This window comes from Eumetopias jubatus, unplaced genomic scaffold (assembly GCF_037043125.1).
Source record: "Eumetopias jubatus isolate StellerSeaLion01/CBP00866 unplaced genomic scaffold, mEumJub1_p1.0 scaffold_6, whole genome shotgun sequence".
Classification (NCBI taxonomy): Eukaryota; Metazoa; Chordata; class Mammalia; order Carnivora; family Otariidae; genus Eumetopias; species Eumetopias jubatus.
This window is the reverse complement of record NW_028274812.1, coordinates 5,511,812-5,525,830: the sequence shown is the minus strand read 5'-3', so window position 1 is coordinate 5,525,830 and position 14,019 is coordinate 5,511,812.

The following is a 14,019-nucleotide window of genomic DNA, read 5'->3' as shown; positions in this document are numbered from 1 at the left end:
GGGCAAAGGCTGTTTAGAAAACCCACTGGTGCGGCGAGGGTCAGGCAGCCTGTGTGGAGCTCCTGTTGGCAAGAGAGGGAATGCAGATACGCCCTTAAGACATGGGAGGGAGACGTTCTGCCTGAAGGTGCTGCTGACACTTGGACCCCAGACATGTGGTTGTACACGGCCTTGGCATCCATGGCGCTAGAGTTCTAGAGAATGCTAGTTGGTCAGCACGGGACAGCAACCCCGGGTGAATCACCCCAGGCCAGAGCAGAGGTGCTGGGAGCCTCTCTGCTTCTGCACCAGGTCAGCTGGGCAGCCCCCTTCTCAATATTGCCTTGTCCAAAATGGAAGGAGCCGGAACAAGAGCAAGGATCTTCCCAGGCATCGTTCTCTTCATCCCCTTGGCTCTTGCGTCCTTCAGGATCCTTGCTCTGGAAAAGCTGTCCTGTGGTCTAGAGGCTCTCGACCGAGACTAGCATAGAAAATAATAACAAGATGCTAATGCAGGGATCTGATGGAAAGGCCATGATTTGGGGCTTTTGATAAGTAAGAACCATTCGTTTGCTTGTCTTATGCTGAATGTTTTCCTATTTCATTTTCCTATGTTATTTCAGTTAGTCATACAGAGAACGGGAAGTGTCTGAGTTCTCATCCTGTTTATTAACCTCTTCCAATTCATGGACGCGAGGGGTCTCCTCTGAGTCTCAGTGGGAGGTGATTTCTAAGGACCTTGGGGCTGCCCCTTCACTCTGCTATTACTCTTCCCTCCTTTCCTGGAGGAGCACCAGATTAAAATTGTTTGTGAAACAACTAAATCTTCGATGTGTTTGGTTCAGAACTATATGTGAATAGGCAAAGTCTCCCAATCATACTTGGAGGTGGTGTGGTGAATGTGGCAGGGAGGGTGGCTGGGACTTGGGAAGTGGGGTCTAGCCTGGTTTCTGTCCACATTCTGCTTATTTCTAACTGCACTCCCTGCTTGCACTCTTATGGACATAATCTAGTCCCATACAGCAGCTAGAAGGATCTTAAAAAAAAAAAGACCAGGTGAATCTCTTCCTTTCAACCTACTACTGGCTTCTTATAACACCTAGAATAATAAGCACAAGGTTAGGCCTTTCCTAACCTCCCTGCCCACCTGGGAGCCTACCTGTACCCGCCTGGGACCCCAACTGGAGCCCCACTTAGACCCCACCTGGGTCCCCACTGGAGCCCCCTGGGACCACTTCCCACCTTGCTCACTGGGCTCTACACCCCCTAGGTCCCACCGTGACTCCAAGGATGCCATTGCTGACTCCCACTTGGAGACCTTCACCACTGAGGGCCTTGGCCCGGAATTTTCTCACACACACTCTGGTGGCTCCCACCTTGCCGAAGTCACATCTGCTGTCTCCTTCCTGGTGTCTGAAGTAGCCTTTACAGTGAACCCTGACTCATTATTCAGTTTTATCTGTCTGAGCACTTACTTCTACTTGAAATGATCTCATTACCAATTTGCTGGTTCTTTCCCTGCTTCCTCTAGACTATCAGCATCATGAGAGCAGAGACCTTGCTTGGCTGCGTCACTGTGCCCTCAGGTTCAAGATCTCTGGGTGGGCGGGATGGGTTCACATGCCCTCCGCAAATGGCTGGAACCGGGCAATGGGCAGCTTTATTGTTACAGACGTTAGTCCTCTAATCCGTAAAAGGCAATGGATCCCTACCTGCTTACCACATGCACATGGGGAAGAGTAAAGCCTTTATCACTGCATGAGATCTTCTTTAGCTGCCTCCGTAGTGCATTTGCCACTCTCCAAAGACGTCCTAGTAATGCTGATGTTGGTACAGTAAGACCACAGCCACCTTAGGTGAGAACCATGTTTCAGGGGCATTGCATCATCGGGAGAAGGTTTAGAGATTTCCTTCTACAGATTGAGAGGCGAGGTCTGCAGAGGTGGGCAGACAGGTGTGATCTGCAATGAATGTACTTAAATCCGTGTAACCATGAGCTTCAGCACGCAGTCTTCTCTGTTCTTCGTGGATTGTGGGCAAAGCCCAGTGCCAACCACACTGGTAGTTTTGTTCCCTGTTCCAGTGGGAGCCAAGAACGCTGTTTCTCGCTATTCTCCCTGAGGACTGGCAGGCTGTGAGTCTGCCCTTGCAGGGACTCGGTATGCTGAGAGGTGATCGGGGCTCCCCGCCACCTCTGCCCCCTGCACCACCCCGCACTGCCTGCAGCATTACTTAAAGCACTAACATTAATGGGGATTTTGTGTTAGTGTTTGAAGAGTGACCACCTCCCACCTCCGAAAAGGGTTGATACAAAACTACAACGTTTGGGCAGGAAGCAGCCCATTGATATCTGGGCACGAGCTCTCATTTCATTAACGTGGTTGCCAGGAAGCCAAAGGAAAGCTTATGAAGTTAATTGAGTAAAACACTGAGAAACAGGCGCCTTATCTTCAGGTCACAGTGACTGGCGGGTCTTGTGGGCATCACTAATACATGTACTTGATGAAAATGATTTACAGGGATTTCCTTGAATATTTAAAATTATAAACTTGAAGTTCTAGATAGTCTGCACAGTTGTTCTGGACCTGCCTGAGAACAAAACATATCCTGATAAGTTGTAAAAATCTTCTTTTTTTGTATATCACAGAATAGTAAAATCTCAATTAGTTTTTTAAAAAAATCCAGGTCTCAGCACTCCTGTTTATGTTATAATTATTTTACTATTAATTTACAGTAATTCACATCAGTGAGGGAGAAATTTTTGGTGTGTGATTTGAACCTGGAGATGAGAATGAGGTTGGAGTAAAAGAATTAATCTCCTGGGGCTCTTGGGTGGCTCAGATGGTTAAGCGTCTGCCTTTGGCTCAGGTCATGATCCCAGGGTCCTGGGATCGAGTCCCTCGTCGGGCTCCCTGCTAGGCGGGGAGCCTGCTTCTCCCTCTGTCTCTGCCTCTCTCTCTCTCTCTCTCTCTCTGACTCTCATGAATAAATAAAACATTAAAATAAAAAAGAATTAATCTCCTCTCCCCTCTCCCTCCCTCCTCCCCCACCCTCTCCCCTCCCCAGTGCAGGGAGGGCAATGGTTATCGGGGTGGGGGCAGGCAGCTGAAATCCTGGATGGGTCATACTGGGCAAGGCTCTGCCTGGTTCCTTCATCTTCACCCCATTTCCACCCCATAATAGTTCTAATTTGTTCTGGCTTCTAAAATTCTTTTGTTCTAGGACATGTTCCTGTGTGGGTAATGTCTGTGTTTCACTAAAGGGCAAATTCCCCTGGGAAAGGACACACACACACACACACACACACACACACACACACACACACACACACACACACTTTGATCCTTATGGCTCATTCTGTCTTTCATGGGAACCAGTGGCTCTCATCTTTCCTGTGAGCAGAGGTTAGAAGTGGAGGCTGGAGGAGGTTGAGGCAGGGGGTGCTGTGCAGAGGGGAGGCCGGGGCCAAGCCTGGCTCCGCTACGCATCTGCAGAGCTGTCCACAGCTGCGCACATCCGGCCCCCTTCCTGTGCGTGTCTGCGTTGCGTGTCCACATTCTGAACATTCCACTTTGAAGCGTCACTCATAGGATAACATCACTTTGAAACTGTATCTTACATTTTAATGTGTTGATTTACCTCATCTTGTCATTTTGTCTCCTTTGGATTGTTTTAATATAAAAAGCCAGATGATTTTTCCATTTTCATGGACGATAGTCACTGAGATTATTTAGCTGCAGAGGTTAATAACAGTCTGTCATCCATAAAACTAGTTTGTATTTCCCTTGGGGAAGAGATTTCAATAATTAAATATAATCAATAGTGGAATTTTCATTCTAGCAAGTATCCAAATCTGAGGAAGACGCTGTCAATTTGCACTTTAGCATCAGAGCTATCTAGTCCATTAATGGCTCTTATTTTAACAAGCTTAATCATCTTTATAGGTTTCTCTGATTCCATCTCCTCTCCCTCTTTTATTGCTTTGCTCATATAAATGCTTCTGTAATTTAGTTAATATGAGGCGGGAGAGAGATGTATTTTTCTTACCTGATATTAACATTAGGTCAGCCCCTCTGGTGACCTCTTGATCATTCAGATAGTGTGTGGGCTACACGTATTTTTTTTTTTAAGCTCATCTGATCGAGGGGAAAACGGGTAAATTCTAGGGTCTTAATTTCTGGACCCAGAGGAACTGTTTCGTTTGTGCCTAGTGAGGCCCTCACTTCCTTCTCTTCCTTTGCTTCTCCGATGAAGGCGGAACAGGAGGGTCTTGGTGGGGAAGGTGTCAGCAGACTCCTTTGGGCTGAACCCGGCCTGCGGTGTAGCCCGATACAAATGGGCCCCAGAGCTACCGTCCTCGTGTTTATTCCGAGGAGGACGCTGCCTAGCTCCCCCAGGACTGTGAGCACGCCCACGCCTCAGCTTCCCGCAACCTCCCCCGGCTCCATGGCCCTTGCGCAGGCACAGGCCTCTGCTCCGCTCCCTGGGGACATAGCCTTTTTTTCCTCAAGGGGTGGCCCCCCTGAGTGGGACAGGAGTTACAGGTGGGGGAGCAGGAGCAGGGCCCCATGGTGACCGATGGCCCAGGACACGTGACCGCATGCCTCCTGATGCGGAAGGAAGGAGGACAGAGTCCCTCCCTTCGTCACTCCCTCAGTGTCCGTCACGGGGGACACATTTACGAGGTGCAGCAGGAGGCCGAGGGCTGTGACCTGAGGACTGCTGGGGGCCCATGGTGGAGGGTTGCTGTGGCTGGGGAGTCTCTGAGGCCAGGCTTGCCAGGACCGTTCATCCTGATGAGGCTTGTACGGGGCTGGTGTCACAGAATGTTCCACAGCCCCGTGTGCAGCGGTGACCTCTTTGTCCTGCTGGAGCAGCCAGCCGGGCACTGAATTTCAGGGCCAAGGACTATGCAGCTCGTCTCTGGGACGCTGCCTGGCAGCCCAGCCTTTCTGGGTCTGATCTGCATTTGAGAAAGTCACAAGGAGAGGATGTAGCTGGGTGTGAAACTATGTAAATAGTTTCTTGTTGTTTCTACTTATAACCAAAGCAAAAACTACTTTTGCTTATAGCTTCTGACTTCAGGTTTGTAAATTGCCCACATACATTTAACGGATGAAACTGAGATTAAATCAGTTTCTAAGAAGCATGTGCACTCCTTACCTCTCACACCTGCACCTTCAGATTCTGCAAAGAGCCTGCAGTACAGGTGTAGGTGGACTACAGGTGCAGGTGGACCACAGGTGCAGGCAGACCACAGGTGCAGGCAGACCACAGGTGTAGGTGGGCCACAGGTGCAGGCGGACCACAGGTGCAGGCGGACCACAGGTGCAGGCGGATCACAGGTGCAGGCGGACCACAGGTGCAGGCGGACCACAGGTGCAGGTGGATCACAGGTGCAGGCGGACCACAGGTGCAGGTGGATCACAGGTGCAGGCGGACCACAGGTGCAGGTAGACCGCAGGTGCAGGAGACCACAGGTACATGTGGACTCACGTTGGAGCCCTGAAGCTCCCACCCCTGCCTTCCAGGGTGTTCCCCTGGGGGAAGGCAGACGAGCTGGGTGGTGGCTTTTCCTGCTGCATTTCATGCACTTTGCTTTGACAATCTTTAATAAATAGAATGCGGTGCAAAAATGAAAACACAGAAACAAGCCTGTCTGCAAACCTTGCTGCCGCTCCTGGCTTGCTCTGCCTGAGCGTTGGTAATTCGCAGGACCCGGTCCAGGAAGCACCTGGCCGTGGGCTTTGTGAAGCCCAGTGCTCCTCTGCCTGGCACCCCACCCCCCACCCCCCTTCTCCGCAGGCCATTTCCAGGGAGGTTGTGGGGTTGGAAGTGACCAGAGGGTGAAAGGAAGAGGCACTTCCACAGAAACTAAGAGGAAGAACACAATATGAAGGTGGTTTCTCTTCTGTTTATAGATTAGTGGGGTGGGGGACGGTGCCGACTCCAGGACGCCATGCCCGCGGCCCGGCGCCGCCCCCCCCTCCTCCGGGAGCGCGCCCAGGACACCTGCTCAGCGCCTCGCCTCTGTGGCTGCCGGTGCCAGAGCCCAGGGAGGGCGTCTTGTGCGCGGGGCCTGTCGCTCGGGGCACGAGGACATCATAGATTTTGTCCATAAAATCTGCCCAAGTTAAGGGGCAGGGGAAGAGCAAGAGAAAAGGAATCTCACACACGGATTCAAATGAATTAATGGAAAATGTTGTGTGTCTTCACTTGGGAAACAAGGTGTCTGAATTGGAACGAGACTAATTTTAACTTTGAAGTTGGGGGATGAACACATCCAGAGGTAGATCCGTCCGGAGGGTACTGGTTGTGAGCGGCTCCTCTCCAAGCCCACTAGGGAGAGGGTTAAATGTGGGCAGGCTCCAGGCTTTATGCCTCACTTCCTCCAGACTGGTGGCGGCTGTGTGAGAACAATAATCATGATCATGATAATAAATAGAGTATTATTTCGCCACAACAGCTATAACAAACACTGTCAAGACAGACTAAGCGTTTCTCCCCCGGTACAAGGAGCCGAGCACTGACCACGCGTCAAGCGCAGAGCGGCTCCCGCATCGGCGGCTCGCAGCGGCTGCGTCGGAGCCACCTGCGGGCACGGGAAGCGCAGTCTGCGGGCTGTGTCCGGGGTCCCCGAGCCTGGGGGCGGGCCTGGGGGCGGAAGACCTGCGTTTCTGCGCCGCCCCGGGTCAGGCGGGTGTTGCCGACTCAGGACGACACTTGGAGAACCACTCACTGGTCTCCAGGAGCTAATTTAATCCTAACGACCCTTTCAGCCTTCTCATCCGCACTTCACCTTCGCGAAAGAGCAGGTGCAGAGGGTCCGACTTGTCAATGTTCCAGACAGAGTGGGTCCCCTCTGAAGCCGGTGACGAAAACCACGGTGGGGATACCACGCGAACAACACAACTGCCCAGAAACGGGGGCAGGCATCGCAGGGTACCACCTCCGAGCCCCAAACATGTCAGGGGCCAGAGGCCAGTGAAAGCCAGCCGTTGGCCTTGGCCTTTGGAAACTGCCTTGGTGTTTCCCACACGTATGTGTCCGTCCTCAGGCTGGGCATGCCCCGGCACTCAGAGATGATAATGGACCTGCACTCTGCTTTATGACCTGGTCATAAACACCGGTCCTTCTGCCAAAACTTGTTTCAGGGGCACTGCTGTTTTTTGGGGCACCAGGGCTGGGAGAATCATACTCTTGGCTGAGAGACAAGAAAGGCACCAGATTTTATCTCTACTCTGTTTTTTGTCCCTAAAAGCAAATATCTACCTCCCTATCCTCACACGAAGTAATTTTTAAAGGCACAATAGTTAACCATCCCTCATGGATTTACACGTTCTTTTTCAGATGTGTAGTTTTGATTCTGTGTCACATTTTAATTAAAAAAAAAAAAAAATCTTGACTCTTAACATCAGTCTTCAAACACCTGGAAAGGCACGCAAACTTTAAAAGCCAGTAAACTGGGGCACCCAGGGGGCTCAGTCGCTGAAGCATCTGCCTCAGGCTCAGGTCATGAATCCAGCCAGGGTCGTGGGATCGAGCCCCACGTGGGTCTCCCTGCTCAGCGGGGAACCTGCTTCTCCCTCTCCCTCTGCCGCTCCCCCTGTTCATGCTCGCTCTCTCACTCTGTCAAATAAATAAATAAAATCTTTATAAAAGTAAATAAATAAAAGCCCATAAACTGAGCAGGCCCGTTGTAAGGTGAATCCTCTAGAGCTTGTCAGAGTCCCAGGAGCATCCTTCATCAATTATAAATCTGTACTGGGTGTTTACCAGGGGCTCTTGTTTATCATGAAACATTTATTTCCAGGCTCCGAATCTGCTCTTCAGACAGATGACAATCTCTCCTGTTTCTAGGAGGGATAAGATAACCCAGGTGACGGCGCCCAGATTTTCCATCTGGCCCACCTCAGAAGCAAAGGCATGCTTTCGGCTGGGGCAATTATCTGATTGGCAAAAGAGGCATCGAGATGAATTGCTTCATCGGTTGCAGCCGTAATGCAGAGGTGTAAGGAGGTTCCCCCAACACCGCTGCCCCCGGAGCTCACGTTCACCCCACATGCTCAGGGGCCAGGCTGGGCAGCAGAAGGACAGCGCTGCTGGGCTCCTGCTTTCTCATGGTGGATCAGTAGACCCCAAGAGGCAAGCCAGACCGACCATGCCAGGAAGGCTCCCAAAGGGCTGAGCCCACCGCCAAGGGCCAGGACACTCCTCTGTCCCCCAGTGGAAGGAGGAGAGGACAGAAGGCTTGCAGGACAGTGGCCCATGCCATCGATCTTACTGTGTCTTGTGGTTCCCTTAAAAAACAAACAAAAAAAAAACCAAGAAAACAAAAAAAACAACTCAGTTTAACGAGAAATAAACTGAACTAATCATTGTATAGTTTTAATTTTCTCAATCGGGGTTTTCTTACTGCAGAAATGTAGGTCTAGCAACATGAGGTTGCTGCATGTTGACAATTTCAGTATATTTCCATAATTTAATATATTTCCATTAGATTCACTTAGTAGTTAGCAAATTCACTGAAGGGACAGCCCATGTCTCTTCATCTATTTTCGTTTTACTGTAATTAGGAAACATAGGTTTGGGCTACAGGATTCCCAAGCTGAGAATTGTTTCTGGCAAAAATATCTATGATATTATTAAAAAGAAAAAAAAATCATACCATCTCTTGAAAGGAGCTAGATGAAACCATTGTGTTGGACTTTTTAAGATTTTATTCATTTATTTGACAGAGAGAGAGAGAGAGAGAGAGAGAGAACATAAGGAAGGGGAACAGCAGAGGGAGAAGGAGAAGCAGACTCCCCCCTAAGCAGGGAGCCTGATGTGGGGCTTGATCCCAGGATCCTAGGATCATGACCTGAGCTGAAAGCAGATTCTTAACTAACTGAGCCCCCCAGGCGCCCCCAGAGGCCATTACTTTTCTCTGTCCCAAGTGCAGGGCATTAGGCCAGGGCCTCGGAGGGGATCGTCTCTGACTGCTTAGCTACTCCTTCAGCTTCAGTGACCCTGAGCCCAGACACCAGGAGAAAAGTGTGTGGAGTATCTTCTGGGTCTAGGGCGGCTCTGAGAAGTCTGGACCTCTCTTGTGTGGTGCCTGTTCCGAGAGCCACAGGGACAATGGCTCTTCCCTTTCGTTCAGTGTCATGGGCCCCTCTGAGAGTTTGAGAGAAGGTGTGGATCTCCTCTCCAGAAAAATACACATATGCAAATATACCAACATTTTAATAGTTAACATCTTTACTATTCCTTGGAAATGCAACCCTTGAATCCCATATTCTGTTCTAGAATTTTAGCTCCAAATTGATGTAGACACTAAGATTTTTTTTAAACTACGTATCATTTTAAGCCCCTATTTAATTAGATCGGCCAACATGGTCTATTGATTTCTGAAAGAAAGGGGCTTATTTTTTCTTCTCGAAGTATATTCTTAAAGTGTATAAAGATTTCTTTGTGGTAATTTGTATCCGTCCACGCATGCAAAGATCTTCATTTTACCTGCATTCTTGAATAATAAGCTAGGTGGACCAGCATGCTCAGGTCACAGGTATCCCTCCCTGGCCAAGCAGATATTTGAGGGTATTATTCCACTGTCTTCTGGCTGTGCAGCCGTCCGTGTGTCTGGTCGGTTCCAATGTGGGTTTCTGTCATCAGCTGAATGTCCATGCGCTCGGTAACTTCTGTTCGAGAGCTTGTGTTTTGCAGAATTTCCTCCTGTATGCACCTCTTCCAGGTTTCTCTTTGGGCTGTGTTGTGGTTTTTGAATCGTGTATTGGTCAAGGTTCTCCAAAGAAATGGAGGCCAATAGATTTATTATTAAGAATTGAATCATGCAATTTTGCAGGCCAAGTCCTAGGTCCTGCTATCAGCATGCTGGAGGCCAAGGGGAGCTGGCAGCCCCGTGTGAGGGCCTGGGGGCCTGAAAGCCGGAAAGCCGACCGTATGGACTCCGGTCTGCAGCCCAGGGACAGAGCCAGGGGCACTGATGGTGTAAATCACAGTCCAAGGCAGGAGAAAACTGATGCCCCAGGTTAGCAGTGGGGGGAGAGGGGGACAAAGAAAGGGGCAGTAAGAGAGAGACAGGGAGGGGGGAGGAAGGGAGAGAGAAGGGAAGGCGAGGGAGAAGGGTATGGGGGAAGAGAGAGGGACAGAGAGCGGGGGAGGGGGAGAAGGAGAGTTCGCCGTTCCTTCTATGTATTCCATTCGGGGCCCTCTACAGAGTGCATGAGGCACCCTCACACTGGGGAGGGCGTCCACTTGACTCAGACTGCTGATTCCAATACTAATGTCACCCAGAGACAGCCTCACAGACACATCCAGACGAATATCTGACCAAGTGTGTGGGCCCCGAGGCCTCGTCAAGGTGATGCGCAAAATTAACCATCACAGGTTGGTGGAGCTGTTGTAGCTGCTCTCAGGGGTTGGGGCCGGCTTGGCACTGCCTCAGTTTGCAGCCACTGTGGCCTTGAGCTCGACTGACCCTTTGTTTGGGCTCACGGACAGGTTCCTTTGCTTTGGAGGGTGATGCACATTTTAAATACATGTGTGTTGTGCATCCGTACACGTACACTCCTGTACACGTGTGGTTGTGTGTATGTGCACATCGGTCCCTGGCTTCAGTGGGTTTGGAGAGCGGCAGAGAAAAGGAGTTTTGGGGTATGCTTCCATCGTGATCTCCGCCCGGCAACCCCGTGTCAAGGGACTGTGAGCAGGGACCAGTCAGGATATGTGACAGGCTGCTGTGGACCTTCCGGGGTCCTTAGCACGCTGCCCTGCCGGGGAGGGGAGGTGAGGAATTCCAATTCAGACCCGCAGCCAGGTACCTGTTGCCACTGCCCCCGCGCCTGCCCTGCCTGCTGGTGTCCCGAGCAGAGCCGCATCTACGGTTCCTCCGCCCGCGGCCCATCCCTGTATCCTCAGCTCTATTATTCTCAGTTAGACCCACAAAATTACTGCCTTTGGTCTAAGCTACTTGAGCCTCTTTAACTCAGTCTAGTTGCAAGAACAAAAAACAGTGGAATTGAAGTTTCTAAACATTTTGATTTTTCTGGAACCACGACTTCTGCATGGGAAATAAACAGTATCTCGGGAACAATCACAGCTCACTGATAGGAGGCAGCAGATTTCATGGCCTTGCCTTTCTGACTCTGTGTTTAGGATGGCTGCTTCTTTACACAGTGATTTTGCAATGCCAGAAGAAGAAAAAATAGGAAGTTAAAAAGGCAACGGCTGCCAACAGCGTTTTCTGATGGCCTTCTGAGATGCACCCGTAAAAATGGCTGATTCTGTAGCCTGTCCTCCAGAAGGATGTGGCTTCACACATGGACCCAACGTCCTGACTGGCTGACGACACTTTCCTTTCACGAGACTTTGTCTATCATGTTAGATGTTAGATGGAAGCCATGGGTGAGCAGTTAGTGAGAGAGTTTCAGGAGTAATGCCCATTGGTGTTCACCCAGAACTCCCAAATAAATTTACTTTCTATAAAAAAAGAGGTCAGGCCATCTGGGTGGTTCAGTCGGTTAGGCGTCTGCTTTCGGCTCAAGTGATGGTTTTAGGGTCCTAGGATCGAGCCCCACATCGGGCTCCATGTTCAGTAGGGAGTCTGCTTGTCCCTCTGCCCCTTGCCCCACTCATGCTCTCTCTTTCTCTCAAATAAATAAATAAAATCTTTAAAAGAAAAAGAGGTTTTCAAAATTCCATGATTTTGCCATTCATAATAGCAATTACATCATAAAACTCATTAGAATCAGTTAATGATAAATATGAGGTATAAATACAACTAAAATACTATTTATGAAGGGCCACAACACATCGCTAGAATACACCAAAAAAAGTACGCATATATTTTGCTGTATGACAACACACTATTGTAAAAGGTGCCCATTTACCTCAAAGTAGTTTCTCAATTTAGTGCAATTTTTAATGACAATGGATTCTTTGGCACCTTGACAAAATGACTTCAAAACGGTTCCAAGAGAGAAAAATATCCAAATAAATTTTGAAAAAGAACAGTAACAATGAGGTATTTCTTTTAAAAATAGTTGCTAAAATAAATTGTAAAATGACTATAATCAAAATGGTATGGCACTAGATCACATACAGGGGTCTGTAAAACAGAACATTTAAATACTATCAGCATAAAAAAAATTTAACACTTTGAAAACAAATGATCCAATCAAGAAATGGGCAGAAGACATGAACAGACATTTTTCCAAAGAAGACATCCAAATGGCCAACAGACACATGAAAAAGTGCTCAACATCGCTCGGCATCAGGGAAATCCAAATCAACACCCCAGTGAGATACCACCTCACACCAGTCAGAATGGCTAAAATTAATATGTCAGGAAATGACAGAGATTGGCAGGGATGCGGAGAAAGGGGAACCGTCCTACGCTGTTGGTGGGAATGCAAGCTGGTGCAGCCACTCTGGAAAAGAGTATGGAGGTTCCTCAAAAAGTTGAAAATAGAGCTACCATATGATCCAGCAATTGCACTACTGGGTATTTACCACAAAGATACAACTGTAGGGATCCGAAGGGGTACGAGCACCCTAATGTTTATAGCAGCAATGTCCACAATAGCCAAACTGTGGAAAGAGCCAAGATGTCCATTGACAGATGAATGGATAAAGAAGATGTGGTGTATATATATATATATACACACACATATATAATGGAATATTATGCAGCCACCAAAAGGAATGAAATCTTGCCATTTGCAGTGACATGGATGGAACTGGAGGGTGTTATGCTGAGTGAAATAAGTCAATCAGAGAAAGACATGTATCATATGACCTCACTGATATGAGGAATTCTTAATCTCAGGAAACAAACTGAGGGTTGCTGGAGTGGTGGGGGGTGGGAGGGATGGGGTGGCTGGGTGATAGACATTGGGGAGGGTATGTGCTATGGTGAGCGCTGTGAATTGTGCAAGACTGTTGAATCACAGATCTGTACTTCTGAAAAAATAATACAATATATGTTTAAAAAAGAAGAAGAAGAAGATAGCAGGAGAGGAAGAATGAAGGGGAGTAAGTCAGAGGGGGAGACGAACCATGAGAGACGATGGACTCTGAGAAACAAACTGAGGGTTCTAGAGGGGAGGGGGGTAGGGGGATGGGTTAGCCTGGTGATGGGTATTAAAGAGGGCACGTTCTGCGTGGAGCACTGGGTGTTATACACGAACAATGAGTCATGGAACACTACATCAGAACTAATGATGTAATGTATGGTGATTAACATAACAATAAAAAATTAAAAAAAAATAAAAACAAAAACAAACGAAAATCCCAAAACTGGCAAAAAAAAAAATTTAACACTTTGAATAGCTGAACACTACATCAAAAACTAATGATATACTATATGTTGGTTAACTGAACATAAAAAAAAGGCTAAAAATCAAAGGCAAAAAAAAGAATTTAACACTTTAAAACGTTGGGATACATACCTGCCTTTCAGATCATTTAACATGTCAGACCAATTGGGGAACATACTCAGTAAACACCCTGGCAGCTTTGTTAACTGTTGGAAAAAATCATATCAAATGCCTAATTCACAGCATGCAGACCACACCCTATAATAAAGTCCATGGGGTCAAAACAGTTCAACATTAAAAAGAAAACATAAATTTAAGAAAAAAAGTGGGTAAATATCTATCCGAATCTGGAGTGGGAGGAAGAAAGACTTTCTAATCACTGGGGAGTTATAGGTTTGACTGTATGTTGATAAAACCATCAAAAATGAAAGTAAGTAAAATAAAATGAAATGACAAATTGGGTAAGCAGATAACAACTTAATTCCTTAGTATATAAAGCTTCTAACATCAATTTTACAATGATGACAAATACGAGCAGAAAAATGGCAGGACAACACCAAATTCATGAAACAAAAAATGTAAATGGTCTATAGATCTTAAACATTTAGAGACCCTGGCTTTTAAGAAAAATTAAATTAAAATCAACATGAATTTTTCCCATGAAACTAACAACAATTGCAGCATGTCAATAGCCCGTGCTGATGAGGGTGAAGGAACT